The sequence below is a fragment of the Gadus chalcogrammus genome, unplaced genomic scaffold (assembly GCF_026213295.1).
Source record: "Gadus chalcogrammus isolate NIFS_2021 unplaced genomic scaffold, NIFS_Gcha_1.0 GACHA072, whole genome shotgun sequence".
Lineage (NCBI taxonomy): Eukaryota > Metazoa > Chordata > Actinopteri > Gadiformes > Gadidae > Gadus > Gadus chalcogrammus.
The window spans coordinates 292,517-301,901 of NW_026613507.1; positions in this window are offsets into that span (position 1 = coordinate 292,517).

Consider the following 9,385-nt stretch of genomic DNA (forward strand, 5'->3'; position numbering starts at 1 on the left):
ATCAATAATGACCAGCTATAGATTTGCTTCCCGATGGAGATTTTTGACAAATTACATGTTAATTAGCATCTACACGTTAAGCTGAGTCCAATGAGATCAAGCTCGGCCTCTTGCTACACCGAGATCATGTCCTAGACCTAGGTGTACCATGTAAAACACATGTTACCATTAGCTAGAGTGTCGTTCTTGGTGTCATTGGACTCAGCTCAACGTGTAGATGCTAAATAACATGTCATTTGTGACAAATCTTTATCGGGAAGCAAATCAATAGCTGCTCAGTATTGATTAAGGCCTCCAATTTCGACAGCTAATTACTACCATTAAACATGTTCGAATATGCTCATGTGTGGCACCGTTGCAATCTCCTGGAAGCGTAGATGTTGAAGGACACCTTGTTCGTCCTCTTACGCCACCGGGACGATATTTACATGCTTCTGATTGACTAATGAATTGATTCAGCTATTCCCCCAGAAGTCTGGGGTCAAAAGGTCAAAAGGAGACGGCACTACGCCGGGGTGGATCCAGATCTCGGGCAACAGCGCAAAAAAACATGCCCCCCACATACCGTTCAAAATCCACCCAAAATGTCCTAGAAGCATCCCAAATAAAAAATGATATTATTGGCCATTTTGGCCAACGTTTTGAAAGTAATAATATTTGAGGGAATATTTTTTTGTTGTTGTTTTAGCAGCGAAATGCACCGTGTGCGTGTGTGCGTGTGTGTGTGTGTGTGTGTGTGTGTGTGTGTGTGTGTGTGTGTGTGTGTGTGTGTGTGTGTGTGTGTGTGTGTGTCTGTGTCTGTGTGTCTGTGCGTGCGTGTGTGTGCTTGTGTGTGCTTGTGTGTGTGTGTCTGTGCGTGTGCGTGCGTGTGTGTATAACACGCTATTTTATGTTGAAATGCGACGTAATCCAGTGTTCACGAAAAGTACACTGTCAACGTATGCTTTTGGCGACTGGGTTGGCTCTCAGATATACGTGTTTCTAACAAGATGATATCATTAAAAGTTACATAAAGTAACAGTTTAATAACACAAACGCAGGAAGCACGTGAGCTGCTAGTTTAGCGAAAGCAACCTGACGTCGTTGAAACATGCGAGCGAGCCGATCAAATCCTAATAACTATAAAACTAAAGATCAGACACAATCACTGACTGAAGATTATGCAAGTAAAAAGTATATTTCTCGCTAGAAATGTTATTAGAAACACGTTTAACGGTGAATCGGTCCTAAAATATTGCATTTCCCATTCAGATAATAAAGATTAATAAAGATCATACACATTCACTGACTGAAGATTATGTAAGGAAAATGTACATTTCTCGCTAGAAAAGTCATTAGAAACGCGTTTAATGGTGTATCTGTCCTAAAATATTGCATTTCCCATTCAGATAATAAAGATTAATAAAGATCATACACATTCACTGACTGAAGATTATGTAAGGAAAATGTACATTTCTCGCTAGAAATGTCATTAGAAACGCGTTTAATGGTGTATCTGTCCTAAAATATTGCATTTCCCATTCAGATAATAAAGATTAATATAAGCTACGCCGTGTTCCGGAGCCGCGGGGGATTCTGGGAATTGGGGTTCTCAGTTGACAAATGGGGCTTTTGTTAACTTGTTTTGTTGTTAGGATTAAGTGGGGTTAATGGGTTCGGGATGTTATGTGGTTGTGTGTTGTTCTATTAACATTGTTCGTGTGTTCATTATTGCCGACACCGTCACCGAGAGTGACGTGACCATCGTTTCGTGCAGCTGTTCCGTGTTGAAGTCTCGTTCAATAAAAACCAACTCTCGTTGTCGAGCGTTCAATAAAAACCAACTCTCGTTGTCGAGCGTGCCCCCCCCCTACAAACGTGTCTCCCCTCCCCCTCAACAAACGTGTCCCCCCCCCCCCCCCCCCCCCCTTCAACTAACGTGTCCCCCCCTTCATGGGTCTGATTCGCCGATTTCCCATGCTGATATCCCCGAAGATTCTCGGGCATCTTCGACAATTTGGCTATAGATTGTCTCATTACACGCTAAATAATATAATTATAGCCTTGTAGTGACCGTAACATAATTCACCTACAGTATTTCGTTATGTGTTGTTCTTTCAATTGTGTTGTTGTTTACGGCATGTCATTTACGTTCTTGGTGGTTCAGGGATCGCGGTCCCTAAGGATTACGTGCGTCTCATGACGTCACAGACCATGCTGGATTTGTTTACCTTCAGCACGCTTTGTTTTCCGGTTTTCTTTTTTACAAAATAAACGAGTCACACGGCTGTGTGCTCAACGTGCGAAGTTGTGTTCTTAACTTATTGCAATTTCCGCAGCCTAATTATATATATAGGTTTTGGCATAAACATAACTAGGGTGCACTGTACTATCTGCGCACACCCTTTCTGAAGCCTCTCTCTCGCTCTCTCTCTCTCTCTCTGTCCCTCCCGCTCTCTCTTTCTCTCTCTCTCGTACCGTTTTGTGGAGCACGTTAATTGTCTTAGAACACTCCCATTCAGAATGCATTGGTTTACATTTCGTTTTGTGTAACACGCAAAAAGTCGGACTATCGTGCTCGGGAACACGCTTCAATAGATTAACGTTCGTGCGCAGGAGCACGCAATTGCGTGATACCGGGGCCCTGTACCACGAAGCTCGCTTAGAGGGTTAGCGAGGTATGTTGAGCTCCAAGCCTGGGTTAGTTGTACCACGAAAGTCGATCTCTTTTAGCGTCGCTGTATCACCATGGTGACTTATGCTCGCAACCAAACCTGGTCGGGAGCAGTTTTTCGGCTTAGTCTAGCCGGAGATCGGCTACTTAAATCGGCGTGCGCAGCTTCCTAGCCCCTCCTCTGACAATGGCGTCACCATTTGTGGGTGTTCCCGTGGACCCTGGCGCACTTCTCGTACAGGCGTCTCTCCGGAGACAAGGGTTTTACGGGACAGAACCGATCCCTTGGCATTGTCTGACGATATTCAGATTTCAGACTTTATTGTCATTGTGCAAACAACGAAATTGGGGTTCTTCATGAGAGATACAGATTCTCATCAGAGGGTGTTCGTTATTTGATCGTCCTTTTGGACCTTATGTAGACAATGATTACTGTTGCGCATTGTGTCACAGTGACAGAGTGCTAGAGAGGTAGCGCGTCAGTCTTGAATTTCTGCGCGGGGGGTTCGACTCCCAAGTGACGCGAATTTATGTGAAGCTTCAAAAGTCCTAATTCTCATGCATATGGAATACCTATTCACTAAAGCTTATGGAATTATATTTTTGTGCTTATTTCGACCTTGAACCCATATTTTCAAGGCCGTGCTGGCACCACATCTATGGGGGTAAAATGCATGATGATAGACCGGCGAATTTGAACCCCGGTCGCTGGCGTTCGGGTCTTATACTAATCCACTATGCTACAGCCGCTACCTCTCAGCGGTCGAAAACATGCAATACATTTCTTAAATAGGGTGTATTTAAAGTGAATTCCCTAAATGATAGAATAAGGCAGGATGGACGTTGCTTATGCATTTTTAAATCATCATCATTCTATTTGGATTAATGGCGAACAATTCTGCATTTGGCATAGTTATTTTACAGACAATATGCAGAATCTTTTCACTAATACTCATAAAGACTGCTTGATCTATCGTAGAGGTGAGAAAAATTACGCAAAAAACGGCCCTTTCACGTGAACGCGCACTGAACCTAAAGAGGAAAACCTGGTTCAACTAATTGAACCTAAAGTGAGCTTCGTGGTACCATTTAACTCTGATTGCGAGTTGCGGCTCTGTCGAGCCAGGTTTTCCCAAGAAAGCCTGGATATGTTCAGCGAGCTTCGTGGTATAGGGCACGGGTTGGAGCCTGTTAGGTGATATTGTCTAGACAAAACATTGAGCACACAGATGGCGAAAAATGTTCTTTACCGTTCAAAAATATGAGTTGGTTTCTAACGATACAAAGATTAATGAAAATGGGTGACATTTCCATTTAAACATGTTCAATAAAAGGATAATAGAACGGGGAAAGGTTACCTCTTAAGGTTGGGGCACAGTGCACTAAATAAAACAATGAACTTGATAGGTAAACACCACACTGGATTATGTGAGTGGTGCTGTTGCAGGTGTATGTGCATGGAAGAATACATGGGCCGTGTTCCAATACCTGTACTGTCCGTACTGCGTACTCAAAATTTGAGTACGCAGTACGTTCCAATTCAGATCCGGCGAAAAGAAGTATACTTCAAGGACCCGGATGCCGTACTCAAAATGGGCTAATCGTGAAGTGTGGATCGAAGGACACTCTCCGTACTCAACGGCAGCCATCTTAGCTACGAAGCGGAAGAGGCGGAGCCAGGCTGAGCCAAAGTCGGCGCATTTTCCACATAGCCTGCATTAATAGTCTTTTTGTAGTTTTTATAGTTTCTATAGCTTTTTATAGCTGCTAGGCGTAAAGAGTTCACCGTTCAAAGCGGGATGTTTATTGCGGGGGAGGAGCCGCGGCGGCAGTCGTGATCGTAATTTCCGGTAAGTACACAACGGAGTACTCGATTTGGAACAGCACTCACATCTGAAAAATGACCGTACTCAAGTGAGTACGGTTAGTGCAGATAGTGTACTTCCTTTAAGTATACTCATGGAAGTACGGGTATTGGAACACGGCAACGGAGTCAGGGGCTGTTTCCCAAAGTGAAGGCTGCAGCCTTGCTAGGACGCGTCCTTGCTAGTCGCGTCCTATGGAGATGAGACTAGAGTGCTAGCTCGAGTGCTTCCTAGCGTTTGTAACGTCGGACTTTGGGAACGACTTGGTAGTGTGGAAGCGCTTCCGCTTCCGCTTTTTAATACTGCGTGTCCGCTTGTAAACACATGTGCGCTTATGAATAAAACATGGCAGCAATCAAGCTGATCGATATTTATTTGACTTTTGTCTGTTATGAATGCGGTCATGTCTCCTTCGCATGGAGCCTCTTTGGGGAAGTCACAAAAGCTTTGTTGTGGTTGATCGAATTGTCTTTATTAAAAGGAAAATCCATTCAATTTTTATAAAACTAAGTGAAATTGTCTGAGAACTTAATTCATGCATCACATTTACAGTACGGTTGATTAATATTATGCAGGGGGAAAAAGACAAAGAAAGAGATGATAAACGTGTATTTATTTGGATATATTGATCTGATTCATTCATTCATATATGCCTACAATCTACCAGTGCTTTGAACACATACGTATATCATATAAAATACAATTATATACGTTCATTAAAAATTACAAACATTGCAAATGATCGGTTGCGCATTAATTTTACAACATTGGATAGTGGCACTATCCCTTCCACCGCTAAACAAATGTTTGTGCGCCACCCTAAGGCGCACAAAAGCCTCCGTTTGCTGGGCTGACCCTAAAAAAAACGATTCAACACAAACATAAATAGGTATACACAAATAATGTAATCTTGTGAGCGAGTAAATTGACATCGGTGACAGTGGTGTTTAACACCAGCTACGTCCATGCAATAAATATAGCAACGTATCATTAAGTTGCAAAAACGTTTGAAAAGTGGCACAGGTCTTTAGGCTTGATTATTTGCATTAACATGATGAATCTATAAAAAGCAATGCGGCACAAAATATTTCTGAAAAATAAGATAACTTCACTTCGTTTGAACGTGTACTGCTCTGCCATTTTCAAGAACCCGCCCAGTGAACGCAGAGGATTGTGGGTAGTTTTGGCTCGTCTAGGATGCAGCGATGCATCCTTGAAAAATCTCGGAATTCTCAAAAACAAAGGACGCAAAAATGGCGCGGCTTTCGAGTGTCCTCAACATTGGAACAGTGCTTGTCGGCGTTCTATGACGTAGCGTCCTTAAAAGGGCGGCCGTTGAGCATGCTTCCTTGACATTGGGAAACAGCCAGGCTGAGTCTCTTAGGCTACGTTTACACGATGACGGTCTGAACAGAAGACGCAAAAGTGGCGTTGCGTCTTCACTTTTTATTCCGCGTTTAGACGAGCGTTTTCGGGAGGAAATCTGCGTGCATACGGTGACGCAAAAGTGTGTGGAATTCGATTGGGTATGCATGCCAGGCGGCTGAGCGCATGCGTAGAACCTTACTTCTTCTCTTACCTGTACGCCGCGACAAACAAATTATGGCTACCGCCGGTAACAAGAAAAATTTCGTCTGGTCAGACGAAGAAGTGGAATTATTGCTTCAGGTTACACAGGACTACAAAGCAACGAAGACACAACAAGGTGTGGACTGGGAGTCCTGCCAGACCAAATACACCGATATATGGACCGCATTCATAGAGCAGTATCCTACTCCCCCAGACGGCCAACCGAGAGTACCTTCATATCCACATGCAACTGATGAGATCAATAAACCCCAAATTGCATCTAAACTTAAAGCCGTTAGGATGAAATATAGAGGGGCCGTGGATACGCAACGCAAGAGTGGCCATGGGCGAGTTATCACACTATTTTTTGATTTGTGTAACGACATATGGGGTGGGTCGCCAGCAACCACCTCTTTGGCGAGTGGTATTGAGACTGCCGAGGTGAACGGCGACACTGTGGACTCTTGCAGTGAATCGAGCATATCTGAGCAAACTGAAGAAAGTGTCAGCCCCCAGACCTCGAGTATCCAGACCCCACTCCAGAGACGAAGAGGCCTACTTCAGGTATGTTTTTTTTGGCTTGTTAGATCCATAGACTGTCTGGTTAGACCTAAGACCCGTGGAGTACACTTAAATACTGTAATCAACTTTCTGTATCTTTACTTTGTTCCTTTTGGGGGAAAAATTCCTTGTCAAAATTCAAGGTTACTTGACATCAAACATGAAAGAGCATGTATTTGTTTTAATAAGCACGGCTTTAGAGAATGGTGTTGGGATGGGCGTGAGGAATCGATTACTCGAGTAGGCCTACTGCTCGTTGCAAATGAACTCGGTTGGTGGACAGGCAAACTCGAGTTTGCATATACACACACAAACAAAGTTTTCTGAAACAAATGTATCAATTTTCTGTGCTGCGCCACTAACGCATGCCGTGGGCACAAAGCAAATGAAATGTATCATTTCTGTGTGGCGCGTGCCTTGCCGGCACGCCAGAATTCAAAAAGTTAAGAGATGGCGGTTAAAGCAAAGCGCAGCGAAGAATTGAAATACTTTAAATAAATAGGAGATCATAAGGTGAAATATAAAATCTGCCAAGCGAAATCGAGCTACCAGAGTAGCCTACTATAAGTACTATGCGGCAACATATGCTCCTGAAACACAACGGTGAGTTCGGGAAAGCAGACCCGCAGCAACCAAGTGTGTCGGCTATTTTCACCGCCGCAAGACGCGCTTGTAATCCCGGCCGTGTAGAGAAGGTCACAACGCTGAGTATTTCCATAGTCCATTTGCTGCCGTTTTATTTCTAGCTTTAAATTATTTGCAATGGTTAGGCTACTTGTTTTTGTTTTTTTTAAACTGTTACAGGTGTTTTGAAACATTGCAACGTTACATTCTAAACATTGATTCGATTGATCCTCGAGGAATTCCGTCGATCACTCGAGTTTGGAATTTACTACTCGTGCCCATCCCTTGTATCCACGACTACTGTACCTTGTTGAGTTTTTTGCAAAACACCTTACATGTGAAGGCAATTAGGCCTGCTTTTCTACTTCCATAAGTGGAAATAGAAGTAGGACTTTTTACTTTTGGGAGTATTTAACCATGTGTATTTCTACTTTCACTGTCAATACCAACACTGTCATCAGCTAATGCAGGTTACTTTCTCTCTGCTTTTTACAAGGCAAGGCTCGATGGCCATAGAGGCGAAAGGCTCCAGAAAAGACTTCGTGTGGATCCAGTGCAGACCGACCTCGACATGAAGAGGAAGATTGTCGATATAATGGAGAAGGCTGAGAGAAGCAACAGTGAGAGGCTGGACACAATTGCAGAGGCTCATGTTAGAATGAGCAACAGTTTTGATGTCCTTGTTAGACACTTGTGTCAACCTCAACCAAACCGTGCCCCACCTATGCAGTACTACACAGCCCCAGCACATTGATACACACCACCACCCATGGCCCCAGCACATTCATACACACCACCACCCATGGCCCCAGCACATTCATACACACCACCACCCATGGGCTCCGCACATTCATACACACCACCACCCATGGGCTCCGCACATTCATACACTATGGGCTCCGCACATTCACACACTATGGGCTCCGCACATTCACACACTACACCACCCATGGGCTCTGCACATTCACACACAGCTCAGCAGATGGGCCCTGCACCTCAATCCTGCTACAGACAATTACTGGAGGGACACTCCGATGAGGAAGACCATGATCCTGTGTCTTGGTAGTAAAAAACTGAGTTTGACACAATTTGTTTACACTTTGTTGCACTGTTTTTGTTCAGTACCTGCCTAGTTTTACTGTTTTAAGCACTTTAAGTTCATTCTTTCTCACCACCAGGCAGAGGCCCACTTGTGGGCTACACAGTGATATGGTATAAGTATGATACATGTTAAATAAGTTTACAAAAGCATTTAATGTTTACATTATCATTTAGATGCATAACCTTTGTTAACCATATATTACAGTTTAATTTAATTTGTATATTTATCTGTTCTGTAAGTATGTTTGCCCTGAAGTAAAAAAATATTTGAGACTGTTTGGTTAAAATGGCACTTTATTATTCATTGCCTTGTTTGGTTTTTGATTTGACTATTGCAATAAAAATCAAAGTAAATGACAAGTTTGCAGTCTGAACAAGTTGATGTTGCAACACACCTGAGCTTAAACATTTTGATCATGAGGATCAACTCCAAATTAACATATAAGGGAACATAGTGCTTGTTCGTTTAACTGAAAGTCCTAATGTAAATAATGCTATGCTGTATTTTAATATAAAGTAGGTATACTGATCTATACAAGGTAAGTGCAACGTACACTGTGCACAGTCTCGTTCAAATGCCATTAGGGGTCAAGATATTTGGTGAGGATTCTCCTCACTCTCTTTCCTCTCAACTCATTACAGTCAGTCAGATAGGTGTTTGTCTGGGTGGGAGGCTGCAGATCCCTGTCATACTGTATGGCCTCCTGCTCAACACGGGGATCTACAGTGTCGTTCCAGGCCTCACAGTAATTGTGGAGGACGAAGCAAGCGTAGATGACACTTGGCAGGTCGGCGAGATTTATGTCCATGGGCCGTCTCAGGGCTGAAAACCTGCCCTTGAGCCGACCAAATGAACATTCAATGACCATACGGGCCCTACACAAACAAAGTCCAAAGTACTGCTCTGATGGGGTAGAGCCGCCACCAGAATATTCTTTCATGAGGTAGGGGAGAAGGGGGTAGGCAGGGTCTCCTAAGAGAAAGACAGGTATGGGCTCCTCTTCATCCACTA